Source organism: Pseudorca crassidens, chromosome 9 (assembly GCF_039906515.1).
Source record: "Pseudorca crassidens isolate mPseCra1 chromosome 9, mPseCra1.hap1, whole genome shotgun sequence".
Taxonomy (NCBI): Eukaryota; Metazoa; Chordata; class Mammalia; order Artiodactyla; family Delphinidae; genus Pseudorca; species Pseudorca crassidens.
Genome location: NC_090304.1, coordinates 48,743,571 through 48,761,320, shown reverse-complemented (window position 1 = coordinate 48,761,320; position 17,750 = coordinate 48,743,571). Strand labels below are relative to the sequence as shown.

General features: G+C 39.7%; 1 pseudogene; it reads right to left on the bottom strand.

Annotated features, from left to right (window-relative positions):
• Positions 1–5,799: 5,799 nt before the first annotated feature.
• On the bottom strand, positions 5,800–6,518 carry LOC137231297 (TBC1 domain family member 12 pseudogene; annotated as a pseudogene).
• Between the last annotated feature and the right edge of the window lie 11,232 nt (positions 6,519–17,750).

The window sequence follows — 17,750 nt, the reverse complement described above, 5'->3', positions numbered from 1 at the left end:
CCTTTAAAAACTAAAAATAGAATTACCATTTGACCCAGCAATCCCACTACTGGGTATAGACCCAGAGAAAACCATAATTCAGAAAGACACATGCACCCCAATGTTCATTGCAGCACTATTTACAATAGCCAGGTCATGTAAGCTTCAATAGAACTATGTATTGTCTATGTACACCCTTCCCATTATCTGATTCTGATCTTGTTGGAGCTGTCTTACTACTCAAGTTGCAGAAAATAGCAATGCAAAACACCTCCCTCACCCCAAACCCCACCCCCCAAAACACTCAGTTTGTGTTCCATTTGCACATGCATTTTAATATTTCTAATTTGTAAATGTGTCTGTTCTTTGGATTCTCATTAATGAGTTAAATAAAATCTTTTAATACATCTTTATACGTGTATTAGAATCATACTTCTTAAATTTTGAAAATGGCCTTTTAACAGTTTTGGAGGGGGTTTCCCTGGTGGCGTGCAGTGGTTAAGAATCCTCCTGCCAATGCAGGCAACACGGGTTCGAGCCCTGGTCCGGGAAGATCCCACATGCCGCGGAGCAGCTAAGCCTGTTCGCCACAAATACTGAGCCTGCGCTCTAGAGCCCGCGAGCCACAACTACTGAGCCTGCGTGCCACAACTACTGAAGCCCGCGCACATAGAACCTGTGCTCCACAAGAGAAGCCACCGCAATGAGAAGCCCACGCACCGCAACGAAGAGTAGCCCCCGCTTGCTGCAACTAGAGAAAGCCCGGGCAGAGCAACGAAGACCCAATGCAGCCAAAAATTAATTAATTAATTAATTATTTTAAAAAAACAGTTTTGGGGGTCTGCCACCAAGATGCATTCATCTGATGAGCCAGGTAAACTTCATCACCAGAGATGTGCTTAAGCCCAGGCCCATCTCTTCTTGGCTCCCAGAGGTGAATCCAAAGTGACAAGCCATCTTTGTTGTTTTTCTAATTTAATTTTCCTCTCTACTAATTTTTTATTTTTGGTTTTGGTTTTGGTTTTTGATTCATGTATAGCCAATACTCATTAGGGGCAGCAATGACTGAGAATTTTGTTTTATGGTCTGACCACTTAGTGATCTCTGTAAATGGATTATAGAGATCTATTCTCTGTTGGGTGAGAGATGATGGAGAATTTGGATTGTTAGTCATTTTTGTTAGTTTGTCAATTTTGAGCCCAAATCAATTGAGTCCTTTGCCCATTGGGAGGGAAAACAACTCTTTCATACCAGGACTGGTGAGGTTTGGGGTTTCTGCATTTACCCTTGACCTGTGACTGAAATTTTAGAATCCGAGCTATAAGCCCTCTTTATCTGTCTCTGTATGTCTGTGTGTCTGTAGTTCAGAAAGGCCTTTATCCCTCATTGTGTAAATGTGTAATATTTTCTTATTTCCAGAGGGTTCTAATGAATTTGATTATAAAGTCTCATGTTAATTGAGTTCTTTTCTGATTGACTGATAGAGATAAATAAGTGCTTAAATAAAGCAAATATTCCTAAAATTCCCAGAAAGTAGTGAAAATGAACTCCTAAATCTTTAAATGTGTTACACTAATAAAATGTTCTTACAGAAACCATTCAATAACATGTTAAAAATTCCAGCTTATAAAGTTAAGTAAATCTTTGGAAAATGAGTAGTTTAGTATTTGGGGTTTAGGAAAAACAGCTATATTTTCTCTAATTTATTAATGTTAAGTGTAATTCCCAACAGTATTCTACTTAGATATGTTTTTTCTAAATTTATACAAGTTTATTGATCAAATAAGTTAACATTATTCATAATGTTAAAGATTATGAAAAATGAAAATTTGTTTTTCACTAATCGAATCATTATTCAGAAAAACTTTTATTTCAACAGTAATTTTGTTTTGCAATATGTCAGCTTGAAGATAATTTTCAAGAGTTTTTGGTAACTTAAAACCTTGGACTGATATTAAAATTAAGTTAATTAATGGATAATCATTGGATACCAAGATCACTCCTAAGTAAGACAGACTACTGGACATTGATTACTAAGCATAATTTTAAGTTTATATACTTTTGCGTCTTATATGTTGTAAGAGACTGTATCTTTGGGTCTGTTAATGAATATGTTCATTTTTGCCACTTTGATAAATTGTACTGTAAGGGATATAAGTGTCTATGGAAAGTTTTGTTATGTGTAGCTATGAACCCTGCTGGTTTCTTAAAAAGCTGGTATCTGGGACTTCTCTGGTGGTCCAGTGGTTAAGACTCCACGCTTCCACTGCAGGGGGCACGGGTTCGAATCCTGATCAGGGAACTAAGATCCTACATTCTGCGCTGCCAAAAAATAAAAAATAAAATAAAAGGCTGGTATGTGACTTAGTTTCTGCATGAGGCACGGCCAAAATAAAATAAGAAACGGGTATGTGACATAGTTCACAACTATCCACCTCCTCCCTCCCCCCCACCCTAATTTTCCCTGAAACGGAAGTTACTTTGGTTGAAACTTAGAATTTATGTTAGTGGTTGAGACTATATTGAGGAGCAACAGAGAAATACAACTGTGTGTGCTCCTGTTTCTTGATAAAAAAAGCGTAGTTTTGTCCTAAAGCAATGGTTCTCAAGGTTTTGTCTGTATGTTTTGTTTTGTCTCCAAAGCCCCCTTTGCACTCTTCAAACATATTGAGGACCTTAAAGGGAGAAGGGGGCTAGGGATGGTACATTTAATTATCAACAGAACATATTGGAAACTGAATTGAGAAATGTTTATAATTCTTATTTGTTGAGTTATTTGAAGATAGCAACAATGACTGCATTGCCTATTAATAACATCTTCGTGTTATGAAATTCATTCTGACATTGTAGACGCCATGAGATGGGTCCTAAAATAAAGTGTCAGTTTGTTCCAGAATATAAAAGAACATGATGAAGGGCAAAATATGGAAATAATCTACCATTTTAACTGTTTTTAAGTGTACTTTAGTATGTCTACATTGTTGTGCCACTGTCATCACCATCAATCCCCAGAAATTTTTCAACTTCCCAAACTGAAACTTCGCACCTGTTAAACAATTAACTCCCCATCCTACCCTCCCTCCAACCCCTGGCAATCACCATTCTACTTTCTTTCTGGAAATAAATTTTATTTGCCTTGGTTTATAATACCTGAGCCTGAAAAGCTATGAAATATGTCAAAATTTCACCAAAGTTTGCTTGATTTTGATGGCCATGTTTCCCTGGTTTACTGCTTATTGTCTTTGCCTCCAATATGGAAAGTTCTTTTTGTGTGTGTACTTTGCCTATATAGCAAAAGATTCTGTGTCTTATAATATGTTAATTGTATTATGTTCTTGATTATTTTTAAAAGCGAACAAAGCTTCCTCACTTAGAACTAAGATTCTTTACAATCATGTTACATTCTGTACTTATTTTTAGATGTTTTATTGTCCCTTTCAAATGACAACATTTGAAAAACAACAACAACTGTTGTTTCTGAGGCACCCAGGATCCTATCTTAAGAGTTCAAATCTCCTGACAACTCTTTTTTTTTTTTTTTTTTAACATCTTTATTGGGGTATAATTGCTTTACAATGGTGTGTTAGTTTCTGCTTTATAACAAAGTGAATCAGTCATACATAAACATATGTTCCCATATGTCTTCCCTCTTGCATCTCCCTCCCTCCCACCCTCCCTATCCCACCCCTCCAGGCTGTCACAAAGCACCAAGCCAATATCCCTGTGCCATGCGGCTGCTTTTGCCTCCCTAAACCTATCTTTGAGATTTCCCAGTGGGTCTCTCAAACCCCAAAAGATCTGTTCTTTTACCTTATGAAAGAGGGGTGTTATTTCTAAATAATTAGGTTTTATTTATGTTGTTATTGATGAGTTTCATGGAAAGAGCTGTCAAATCAGAAAAGACGCTTAGCCTTCCCTAGGTTAAATTTGTATGGGTAAAATATTATTGCTGTAACTATTGTAGAACTTGAACGATTCATGGGAAGGCCCTGGAGATTTATCGGTGTTTCTGTTTATCTGTATCCCGATGATGCTTTGCCTGATGTTAGGCAACAACAAAATAGTGTCGTTAGTCATACTTTCAGTTATTATTTAAAACGTTTATTTGGTTGGAATCTTTCTTCTTTAATTTGAATCTAGCGTCTTCTAGGCCAGTGGTTTTCATTTGGGGATAAATATCAGACTTATCTGTAGAGTTTTAATTAAAATACGGATGTTTTGGACCTACTCCAAATCTCGTTACTTGATATTCTTGATACATACTTGGTATATTTTAAGTGTATTACATATACATATTAAGACTCAAGAATTTTGCATATCTCAAGAATTTTTCCTCTGTAACAAGTATGTTCATCCATTTTTATAAACCAGATGTAAAATTCAGTATCTTCTTTGAAAATAGCCTTAATCATTATGTGCATAGACATTTTGTCATAGCTTTATGTGTTTATTTATTTATTTGCATTAGCATTGTTTTGCGTGACAGAAAAAACTAAATTTCCTTGTCAGTTGCATCATGCTTGTTATGAACTCTCTCTAGTAATTACCATAGTTATTTTAAGTCTCTGGCATCTACAGATATCTTTTTGTATTGCTTGGAAGCTTCCCTGAAGGCTCTGCAATTAGCTGCAGAGGCCAGATCACGTCCTTGACAAAGATACATGGTCCCCAGATCCCAAGGAAAAGGACTGTACCAGGTACTTCAAACTACTGACACTTCAACGAATAGATCTTGGGTACGGGCCTCTGATGTCATCACTTAAACAACTTTAAGACAGTACTGAAGGGAAAAAAAAGAAAAAAAGACCGTACTGTTGGGCTAGATCAGGATTTCCAGAACTCTTTTTAGTAAGAAGCAGATGGGTTCATGATGCTGTTAACCCAAGATCCAGCAGAACAAGAATGGATTACATAGAATGGATGAACTAATGAGAGAGGATTGTAGCTACTTGTTTGGAACATTGTTGATATTGTTTTAACGTTCTATTTTCTGGATACATAAGGAAGCCCTTTTTCTCTCTTGCTAACTTATTTATAAGCCATAACAATTTAGTAGATTCTGATTTTGTAAACTGAAATGAAACATCTTTAGATGATGTTTTATTCTCCCTACTTGATTCCCCTTCCAAATTCAGAAATTTTTATTAAATATTCTTACTTTTAAATGGTAACTTAGTTATTTGCATAGGTTCAATAAGAATCTACCCTCCTTTTTACTAAATATAATTGGAAAAAAGCTTATGTAACCAAGACCTTGTCTGGAATGTCATATTTGAAAATGATGCTTTAATTGGGTACGACCAGTCACTCTCTTTTTTTCCCTAAAACTATTTTAAATATTTTTGCATTCAAACATTCACCCCCAGATTATGGAGTATGAACTAGTTATTTACACTTTTTCTTTTGTAAAATGGCAATGCTTTTTAAAAATAATATTGTCAATAGGTTGCTCATTTCTGTTACTTCAGACACAAAATTCAAAATCAGCTGTTTTCCACGCTTGATTCTTTTGGATTGCTCCAACTTTCTTCTGTGTGCTTACATAGGAAACAAAATACTGTTATAAAAAATGCTTTTTTTAATGTTTCAATTAGTCTGTTAATTATGAAGATTAGGGGTTCAAAACAGTCCTGTTGGGCTTCCCTGGTGGCGCAGTGGTTGAGAGTCCGCCTGCCGATGCAGGGGACACGGGTTCGTGCCCCGGTCCGGGAGGATCCCACATGCCGCGGAGCGGCTGGGCCCGTGAGCCATGGCCGCTGAGCCTGCGCGTCCGGAGCCTGTGCTCCGGCGACAGGAGAGGCCACAACAGTGAGAGGCCCGCGTACCGCAAGAAAAAAAAGCAGTACTGTTATTCTTGTCTCCTTCTTGTATCCTTCATTACTGACACAAAGACCTAAGTCCCTTAACTGGTGCTTTTCTGTATCTGAATGGCTGCAACACAGCCGAACAGCTTTTCTGGTGTGAGATCCTCTGCCGATTTATTTAGAAACTGTGCTATGTGAATAAAATATACCTAAAGGAAAATGTCTTCATATAACTGGAGGATTCCTGTCCCAGTTCTAAATAAAAATTCCTCCCCATCTCTGCAAAATACATCCCAGCCTGGACTGGCTGGATCAAGTAGAATAGTGACTTGTGATGCTATGTGAATATCCAGTCTATCAAGTATATGCTAGTGTGAAAACGTAAGACTACTTGATATGGAGAAAATGTGTAAAGAGACTGCCCTCAAAGAATACTTCAGATGTTCCAAAATATTTCAACATCTTGCTGCAATCCACACAGAAAAAGGCCAGTTGGGATGGCTTATTCATGCGATTTCCAAATGCAATGAAGGCAACTGCCTCTTCCAAACTGAGAATGAACAATGCCACAATGAAAGACATCCCTTGGACATAACCAACATCAGGTCTGTAACATGAATATGCTCCTGAGATACTGTATAAAACATCCTGATATGGACCATCCTTCTGAAAGATGTAGCGAGATGGAAAGGCATAGGATATGTCCAGCTTAATTCCAGACCAGCATCTGGAGAATCATCATTCTGGACCAGCATTACAGAGAATGATATGTTTAGATAGAAGTTTTTGGGGCTTCCCTGGTGGTGCAGTTGTTGGGGGTCCGCCTGCCAATGCGGGGCACACGGGTTCGTGCCCCGGTCCGGGAAGATCCCACATGCCGCGGAGCGGCTAGGCCTATGAGCCGTAGTCGCTGAGCCTGCGCGTCCGGAGCCTGTGCTCCGCAACGGGAGAGGCCACAACAGTGAGAGGCCCGCGTACCGCAAAAAAAAAAAAAAAAAAAGTTGTTTTACTGAAGCTTTCCCACCATTTCCTTCCTCTGGGGAGGAATACTGCATAAAGTTCAGGAGTGATACTTATTTAGTCCACTTACTACAGCTAGACTCCAAGCTTTACCATGAACACTAGGGGGTAATCCCTGCACCTCAATTCTCCAACCTTTTTCCTACTATGAATTTCTTCCCTGGTCCAAATTACCATTGCATTTGCAATATTTTCTTCTTAATTTTTTTTAATGTACTGCTTTAATTTCTCAATTTTAAGACTCAGCTCAAAGGTCTCGTGTTCTCGTCACTGATTTGGCAGGAAGATTTTCTTGGAGTAAGCAAAGATTTCAACAGGACACAAAAGCAATCGTCAGTCATATGATGGCCCATACTCAAGAATCAGAAAGGTGGTAGAAGGTGGCTCAAATTCAAAATTCTTGGGCTTCCCTGGTGGCGCAGTGGTTGAGAGTCCGCCTGCCGATGCAGGGGACGTGGGTTCGTGCCCCGCTCCGGGATGATCCCACATGCCGCGGAGTGGCTGGGCCCGTGAGCCATGGCCGCTGAGCCTGCGCGTCCAGAGCCTGTGCTCCGCAACGGGAGAGGCCACAACAGTGAGAGGCCCACAAAAAAAAAAAAAAAAAAAAAAAATCAAAATTCTTATGTCTTAAAGACTGAAACGGTGATTTATAGGTCCTCCCTGTTCATGCTTTTTTCCTGCTGAATGTTTTTTGGATTTTCTGAAGATTCTTTCTGGGAGGGACTTTATTAAATAATTTCCAACAAGGAACACTGTGGACAACTGATCTGAGTTCCTTTTGTCCTTTTTGGAAAAGGTTTCAGACAACCAGGGGCAGGTAGAGGGGCTCTCTGGAAGAGGAGGGAGAGAATAACACCCTCTGATTCCCAGCTGCTTCAAGTTCATGGTCTTTGGTATCTGCAGCCGCCAGGCAGCTGCTTTGCGGAGGACAGGCTGCCCATACCAGCAGTGACCTCATCACCGGGTCCCTCCAGGTGGACATGACCACAGGAACAAGGGAAGAGGCTTCCTGCCCACCTGGGGAGGCTGTGGCAGGTGCCTGACCAGTCACTTTTAGGGAACTAAGGTTGACTTTATTGAAACAGTGCTGACAAAGCCCTCCTGGTACCTGGCTTACAGGGTCCAGCTGGTAAGGAAGCTCACTTCCATGACCAGCCAGGAGGCTGCAGATGTTTTGAGGACTTTGAGAGGAGAGGAAGTCACCCAAAGCGTATAAGTACTGCAGATGAAACCTGGTGGATCAAGTTTCTTGGGCGTGGCTACCTAGCCTCAGGACAGCAAGTAATAGAGGATTTTAGAAGTCCAACCTGAGATTCCTTATGGAGACCTCCAGCAGAGTAAACTTAAAGAAGGCCTTTATGCTAAACTAACATTCTTGCTGCACCTATGTAAATAATCAGGTCAGATCTAATGAGGCCACATTCATTTTGTGATCAGAAATCTTTTTTGAGATTCTTTTTGATCAAAAGTAGGGAAACTGTAGGGGAAAATTTGTGCTTAAATGGAAAAATGTTTATTTTAAAGCAAACCTGGGTTGTCTGATTCTCATTCTGTAAACTGTATATAACTGACAGGAATGCCAAATAATTCTTGTCTATAGACATGCAAACAAATTCTATATGGGGAGAAATAGTCAAAAAACCAGTTTTGGCTCTATTTGTACATTCTTTTCCATATTCCTGACCTATAACTGTGTCTGTTATTGATAATATCCTTTGACCCAGTTGTATCACTTCACTTGTTTTCTATGAATGAGTTAAATAAAATCTTCAACTTGTGTTTATTCTTATATCTGTATGAGAGTCATGATTTTACCTGCTTTCGAAAATTATCTTTTAATGCCTGCTTGGAACTAAACCACCCTTTAATGGCTGATCACCTGTGCCCTGAGTCTTCGCCTCAGCCCCAGAGGGCCTTAGAGACTTTCAGACAACAGCATCAAAGAGACTTTTGAGGCGGCCCATGGTCAAGCAAGTCATGACCCAGGAGGGCACAGCCTGTGGTGAAATCGGTGTGTGAAGATGCAGGTGGTCTGAGCTGCTGCACAGATATCCTTTGCATTCTTCTAGCAAGCGATTAGCATGTTATCGTCTATGAACTGACCTGGGATGTATTAGCCATCTCTAAAGTTGGAGGCACACATCTCAGGAACGGTTACTCAGGACAGCCTTTCTTAATTTTCATGTTTGCGTATGTGTTTGATATATTAGTAGTACAGGCATATAATTTGTAAATACACATATACTGAGGTTGCACGTCCAACTTTTTCTCATAGGATGTACAATCAAGATTAGAAAATTGGATACATCATGCAAACGTCTTGCTACTGCGTTTCCCAAGGAGACTCACCACATTGGTATTGGGAAGGTTGGACCATTGGGAAGGTTGGACCATGTGCACATTTATCCCACAATTCATTCAGAAAAAGCATGCCCACCTTGCTGATTATATTCCTGAGAGTTTGTCCTCTGAAATTAAGGACTTTATTGTGCTCGTTTCTCTATTTCTAATACTTAGAAAGGCGATTGGAACATAGTAAATACTCAATATTTGTTTAATGAATTTTACAGTGGTTTAACTCAATATCCTATGTTTAACAATCATTCCTCCACTATATTGGCCTTCGTGGCTTAGAAATTGGAAACCTTATTTTTATAACACGGATGTGGATGAACATATTCACCAAGAGTCACGTGGAAGTTTCCTCAAAACGCCAGACCTCATAAATCTTGTTAGTCCCATACACTTTGACCAGAGCCATATTCAGTTCTACTTAGGGTGACCAACCATCCCAGTTTGCCTGAGACTGAAGGTTTTCTTGGGACAGAAGACTTTTGGTATTAAAACAGGGACAGTCCTAAGCAGACCGAGATGGGTTGGTCACCTCAGTTCCACTGGCACCTGTAAAGAACCGTTCCTTTTTCTCTACGATGTTGTAAACAAGCAGGAGCACGTGAACATCAGCTTTCTATGGACCTAGAAAGCAGGACAAGATAAAACACCCCAGAGTGGGGGTACACATCTACTTTTCTCAGTCCTGAATAACATTGCTTAAAATCACCACCATTGCTGATCAGTTTTCAGTGCCCAACACAGTAGTGCTTGGTGTTGTTCACAAAAGGATACAGACTTGTGAAGATATGATGGTATTGTACCCTCTCCCCAGACTGTGAAACAAAGTGTAGGTTAGCTGCATATTTATAACCACCCTCCAACATAAGAGCACACCCAAAAGAAGGCCCAAAGCTGGAGATGTCCCTTCTTGGTTATTTCTTGTCCTTCTCTTTTGTAACTGGACCACCCAAATGAACCATATACTGGAAACCTGAGGCTGTCCACAGGGTGAGATCTGACAAAAGTTCCGTTGTGATGGTGCCCAAAGGTGATGTTTCACAGGGTTGTGGTCCCTCACAGCCATAGCAGGGTGGGGGAGAACAGCCATTGAACACAAAGACCACCTTAGTTTCTTGATCAGGGAGAAACCATCCAGGAGGTGGTGCCTGACAAGACCCTTGCCCCCCAGGAAGACATGGCATGTTAGATAACCCCTCATCTGTGAGCCAAATAGCACAATCTTTGCATGAAAAGGAGCAGCAATGAAGGGGGTGATAGAGGCAGCTCTTTTTCTGGTGAGAAGTAAAGCTTATACACATCCAAAACTTATGGACATCAGCATAACCACTGAAAGGGGTCGGTGTCTTATTTTATTCTCCTCATCTGCTTGGGGCTGTCTTGTTGAGAGCTGGCCCAGGACTCACATATACTGACTCAGAACCATGTTAAAAACTGTGAGCAGGACCCCACTATTCACCAGAAAGGTCCTGGCTTCTGGCAGCTTCTGAGAAGTTTAAAGAATCCAGAAAGTGGCTGATTAAGGTTTTGTCCTGTATGTTCAACAGCTTGCCACCCTAGGCCACATGTGAGCCACCTGTCACCCCCAACCCTGGACAACTGAAGTCCACGGGATGTGTTTGGGTTCATTACCTGACCAGAAGAATGTTTTATTTATCCTCTGTTCACTCCATTTTTTCTAACAATACCTATTAACGTTGGCAACACACCTGCAGCAAGCTTTGAATTACTCTAACATATTTGATGTTCTGGGTAAGTTCAGTTGCCATCTCCACCACAGAACAGTGATTTGTTTGACCCCTATCCAAGCTGCCGGAGCTGAATGGAATATTCAGGATACATTTACTTCAGGTTTTATTTAGAATCTCTGGGTACCCCTTTGGCCATTTTCTGGGATGTTAAACAAAAACAAAATCCATGGAAATATTCAGTAGCCCCAATATGATCCACAAGCCTTTTCCAGTGCATAACACTTTCCAGAAATTTATCTACCCCCAGACATCATTCTTTGGGGTCCCAGTTACCTCCGAGCTTCCCCTGAACATTTCCCTATTTTCCTATCTCAGAAGCCCTCTGCACTCCCTCCACTGGGTCCTGGCTGAGCTGGGTAACCCAGCGCAATGGACAGTGACTTGGCTGCCATGACAGGCTGTACAGGTGGCCTTGGCACAGCAACTATGGTTGTGGGAGGCATAGCTCTCAAGTGGGCTCGCAGCTCTGTCTTAAAATCTTCCTTGTTTGGCTTCCCTGGTGGCACAGTGGTTAAGAATCTGCCTGCCAATGCAGGGGACACGGGATTGAGCCCTGGTCTGGGAAGATTCCACATGCCACGGAGCAACTAAGCCCGTGAGCGACAACTACTGAGCCCGCGAGCCTAGAGCCTGTGCTCTGCAGCAAGAGAAGCCACCGCAATGAGAAGCCTGTGCATCGCAATGAAGAGTAGCCCTCACTCGTCGAAACTAGAGAAAGCCTGCACACAGCAACGAAGACCCAACGCAGCCAAATAAATAAATTTATTTAAAAAAAAATTCTCCTTGTTATTTTCAGGCAGACTGCTGACAGGCCTGGTCAGCATCCACTGACCTGAATGCCCTTTTCTACAACATCAAGTTCCATTTTAACTTCCTGCTGTGATGATGACATTTATCTTCACTGGATTCACACAGTATCTCTTTTCACTTTCTGTGTAATCACACCTAAATCACAATCAGAAAATAGTATTTAAAAATAACTGTTAAATGCCTCTGAAAAATGCACACACATAGACATACACTTGCCCTTTTGTATCTTTTTTTTTTAACATCTTTATTGGAGTATAATTGCTTTACAATGGTGTGTTAGTTTCTGCTGTATAACAAAGTGAGTCAGCTATATATATACATATATCCCCATATCTCCTCCCTCTTGCATCTCCCTCCCACCCTCCTTATCCCATCCCTCTAGGTGGTCACAAATCTCCTAGCTGATCTCCCTGTGCGTCAGAAAGAGAAAAACAAATACCATATGCTAACACATATATATGGAATCTAAAAAAAAAAAAAAACGTTCTGAAGAACCTAGGGGCAGGACAGGAATAAAGACGCCCTTTTGTATCTTGCCCTAAAAATCATTTCTGGCAGTAAGTCAGAAAGAGAAAGACAAATACCGTGTGCTAACACATATATATGGAATTTAAGAAAAAAAAAATGTTGTGAAGAACCTAGGGGTAAGACAGGAATAAAGACACAGACCTACTAGAGAATGGACTTGAAGATGTGGGGAGGGGGAAGGGTAAGCTGTGACAAAGCAAGAGAGTGGCATAGGCATATATACACTACCAAACGTAAGGTAGATAGCTAGTGGGAAGCAGCTGCATAGCACAGGGAGATCAGCTCGGTGCTTTGTGACCACCTAGAGGGGTGGGATAGGGAGGGTGGGAGGGAGGGAGACGCAAGAGGGAAGAGATATGGGAACATATGTATATGTATAACTGATTCACTTTGTTATAAAGCAGAAACTAACACACCATTGTAAAGCAATTATACTCCAATAAAGATGTAAAAAAAAAGTGCTAGATTAAAAAAAAATCACTTCTGGCAAATAATCTTACATAGTTTTACTTGTTTTTATTTCACTCTGCTGGTGGCACTGGTATTGTTTGATTGTGGTGCCTTTCTGTTGACACATCCAAGAATCCTGTTGCATTATAACAAAGGCACAAATAGGTGTCCTGGTAATGGATGTTAGTATTTCTGAAAAGAAAAAGAACAAAATTTCCCCTCAAGTCCCTATGAGAATACTTCCGCACACACCTGCATTTTTTGGTTTTTTGGTTTTTTTGTTCTTGGTTTGGTTTTGTTTTGTTTTAATGCAATGTCTTTGGTGAGGCAAAAGGGTTACCCTAAATTAATGTTGCATCGTTTTCCTTCATCGTATGCCAGGAGAATATTTTTCATCCACTTCTTAATTGTAGATATCCGAATAGGGAACAGCCTGCGTAAGGTTCACAGCAGGGATCAATCAACTGTGAGGTCCAGCAACCTCAGCACTATCAACATTTTGGACAAGTTAATTCTTGTTGGGGGCACCGTCCTGTGCTTTGTAAGATGTTTAGCAGCATCACTGAGCTCTACATACTAGATGCCGCTCGTGATACTCAAACATGTCTCCAGACACTGCCAAATGTCCCCTGGGGGCAAAAGTTCCAGTTGAGAACCACTGGTGTAGAGAAAAGATTGTGATTGACTAGTTTGGATGGAATGCTTTGTCCTGTCCAGTCAACTGTGACCAGGGGACAGGAATCAGGAAATGAGGACATAACTCGAGCTAAATCTATGCCGCTGCTCCTTTAAGGGGTTCTGGGAAATCCATGCACTAAGAGTCTAACGCATTGCAGAGATTCTCTCTACAGTTTGGTTTCTATAGCTTTGCTCTTTGTTGATGATGTTAAACTGTTCAATATTTTTTTATCTTTTTTACTTTTGTCTGTTGGTATTGAGATTTCTTGTCTTATTTTGGAAGCATGTCTTCTGTTTTCAGGTGTTTCTGTTAGCCTTACAGTTTTCTGCCATCTTCAAATAAGCCTTAAGTTCATTTTTGTTTAATCTAGATCAGAGCTCCATTTTTCCTATTCAATTCCCTCTTATTAGTATAAGCTGAAAACTCCTAGGCAAACGTATGGGTCTTATTGTGTCTGTCCTTTAGGGGAAAAAGTGGGGGAGGCCATGATCATAACTAAATACATTATGCTCACTTGCTTATATATCCTGGAAGTCTAGGGTCATATTAGTGGCTAAATAACAAAGACTTAGAGGAGCAACACTCCCCCTTCACTATCGTAAGATTTAGTATATTTAACAGTCTGTCTAGGTAATATACTTGAAAGTCAAAGGACCATGAGTCTGTTTGAAGCATTCTGTTAAGTCCCCCAACCCACTGACCTGGAGAAAAGATCAAGATCCCACCCCTTCCTTTGAGAGGTAGGTTGCACTGAGTTATCGGTAGGACAGAAGAGAAATCCTATAACACAGTATCTTCCTTCTGAAACAATAATAGTTGAAAGATCTGCACTTCCAGGAGCATGGTGAGAGCAGTAAGATTCCCTCTTTGGGAAAACTTACCCTGGTTGGAGCAAGGGCAGGGAGGTATAACAGAATATTGGAGCACTGGCAATGGTAAGGCAGAAGAGGGCTTGAGGAAAAGAGATTCCCAGTGACAGAACAAAGAGCTCCCAGGAAAGTAAGCAGAGGAAACTGTGTGGTGGTGACAATATAACAGCAGTCATCCCAGAGCTGTGTGCAGTTGAGAACTGGTGTCTCTCAAAATGCAGAAGCTTCATCTACTTGTGCCTAGTAGAAAACACATCATGGGCATCAATCCCCAGCAAAGGTGGAGGCACAGACACCTACCAGCAAACAGGCAGTTATGAAAGGGGATGATAACCCCCGTCTGTTTTGAATGGACTTGAATTAATGTATTTCCGTCACTGATTGGTGGTATGGGTGGGAAACAGGTGCACAGGAGGCAGGTTTTACGGTTCAGAGAGGACATATCAGTTCCATTTCTCTTACCTAAAGCATGTTTTTGGAAAGAGCTTCTTGGCACTGGGGTAGGAAGAGAGGGAAGCTAAGTTAATAATTATATACCAAGGCCCCAAGCATTTTTATGACTTCTAAATAAACATGTAGCATTGTGAAGGACCAAAAGATAAATTCAATATATCTCTGCTCTCAGGGAGCTTACAGTGTAGTGGGGAATGGAACAATTACACAAATAGACTATAGCAAATATACAAGAATGCTACCTTGGCTAAGAGGAGGAGGAGGTTTTGAGAGGATCAAAAATAGTGTTTTAGCCAACTGAGTATATCAGGTAGATTGGAATAGGGATATTTCAGAGATGACTTCAGGAGCTCAAACCAGAGGCAATGAGACTCTGAATGAGGATAATAGCAATAAAACAGAAATGAGGGACTAGATTTATGAAATGTTGCCTAGCTAGCTTCAAGATTTGTTAACTAATGTACATATTGGAGATGATTGAAAGGGAGGAAACAAAATATTTGAGCATTAAGAATGGAAATATAGTTCACAGAAGTAAGGGGAAAATGAAATGAGGTGGAAGATGACAAGCTTACTTTCTGAGATGCTGCTTTAAATACAGCATACAAGGGAATTCCCTGGCTGTCCAGTGGTTAAGACTCCGAGCTTCCACCCCAGGGAGCACAGGATCGATCCCTGGTCAGGGGAACTAAGATCCCGCAAGCTGCGCGGCACGGCCAAAAAAAACACAGTATACAAGAGGTTGGTGATTATGTAGGATGAGGCCATCTTGTCTTCTTTTGCCCCAGTGAAGACTCCTGTCTTTTCATTCTGTCTGTTCAGTCATATCCCTGGTTTGTAGACACTGTGCAACATAAGTACTTATGCTTTGAAAGCCAGTTCTTAGGATTCATGCCATCACCACCCACCTCCACCATGTCACCTCTTTATTTAGCTTTAGCTCCCTATGAGTAACTCGGACACCTGCAGTTTCATTTTCCTCTATGTGCTGACGAGATGGAGATGAGCCTGCCCAGCTGGAATGTAGGAGTACTCCATTATTAAAGCTCTGTCGAGGGAGGAATGGCTGCCTGCAGACACTTGAGCTCCTACCAAAGATTGTCTATCTTTTTTTTTTTTTTTTTTTTTTGGCTTCTCAGCACAATCTGAAAGTACCTGATTTGGATGCTGGAAAAATAAATGCACAGGTTCAAGACACCATTCCCTATAAATCAAATGAGGCACTCTTACTAAATTGAGTCTCTTCAGCTCTTCTCTGAATTCTCCACATGTCAGCATAGAATTGCCTCAATCTTCCTACCTCGACTTTGCACTCATAAACTTCAGTCTCATTTCTGACAGGTTTTATTTACTTGAAACTATCTTGTACTGTTGTTTAACATTTTTTTAATTTACTTTTTTCTATTCACAAAAGTAAATATGTACTCATTGCAAAAATTACTTGATTTGGAAACTAAGAAAAAAGGTTAAAGAAGAAAATGTGTGACCTGTCCTCTCATCAATGTTAACATTTTAGCCTAGTCTTTTTCCTCTTATGCACATTTTAATTTTAAAACATAGCTGGGATCCTACTGTGTAAATGGTATAGTTTTCTGATATTTTTAACTATTATAGTTTGAGAATTTTCTTATATAATTAAAATTATCTTACTTTTGAGAGCTGCATGAAATTTCATAATTGTAGATGTTATATTTTTCTTTGTGTATATCTCCTACATTGATTGCTTAACTCTTTATAACAAAAATTTCCCGGTCTCTGTATATATATGCCTATAGTCACAAGAAAAAAAGGAAGGAAAAAGGCTAAAATTTATACAAAGAAAAAAGTTATATAATTCTTAATTCAAGATTTCTGCTTATACTTCTGCTGTGAAACATATATGTAGTTTGATTAAGAAATATAAAATTTTATTTTGACAGTGATTATGTGAAGTATTTATGTATGTTTAAAGGAAAGAAATAGAGAGCTATTTTACTTATCACTTAAGGGCTTCTGAGTTAGGTAGAGTTTTCCCTTTTTATTAACAAAATTAATACATATTTATAAGTGCAAATAATTGGAGAAATATAGAATATAAAAAATATAAGCGTATCTTTTTCCGTCCCGCTACCAAAAAGTAAATAGTTTTCTATGGCATATATGTTATACACTTCATGTACTTATATCTTTTAAGAGAATTACACAATTCGTAGTGTTCTACATTTGCTAAGTTAATATTAATAACACCTTTCCATATATTTACATATTCAATATTTCAGATATTTTTATATTTTTCTCATTTTATTATATTAAGTAGAACTCCCAGAATAATACTGTATAATAACAATTATAGTGGACTTCTTTGTCTAGACACATAAAGGGCCCTTTGCATTAGTATGCTCAATATATTATCACCTGTTTACTGAGCAGAAAGGAGGATGCTTTGGTAGTGGAGAACAGTTTTTCACTCTTCCACAAATGTATCTCATGCCTGCCACAATTTTCACCATAGCATCTGCTGAGTCTATACCATCATCTAGGGATCAGCAAGTTCTCAGTGCCAAAACCTGTTCTCCCATGATATTGCAGGTGGTGACATGATCTGTTAAGGACTTCCCAGTGGATACCATTTGTGATTTTTTTCCTTTTGCTAATGTTGTCTCTATTCTCTGATCCCTTAGCATATCCCTGGGTACATCAACAACCTGAGATCCACACAATGTTCTGCAAATTTTAAAGGCAAAGTCTATCAAATCAAAGATATAATAATTCCTACTTTATGTAAAATGTCCCTCCATGTGTCAACTTAAAATAGAGAGGATCTAAAATAATGAAGAATCTTAACTTAGCAAAAGGAAATTGAATAGAAGTCAATACATGTGAGAGTGGTGACAGTGGAAACTGGAAACAAACTAAAATATTGAAGTTGTAAGCACTTATACCTGTCCAATTATAAACTGATGCTTTTAGCTTTGAATTATTCTGTTTGAAATGCATATTTTTAATCTTTCTGTCCATGGAGGAAAGAAATGTCTTCCAGGAGTTGGGGGCAGGAAAGGGTATTCTGATCTTGAAA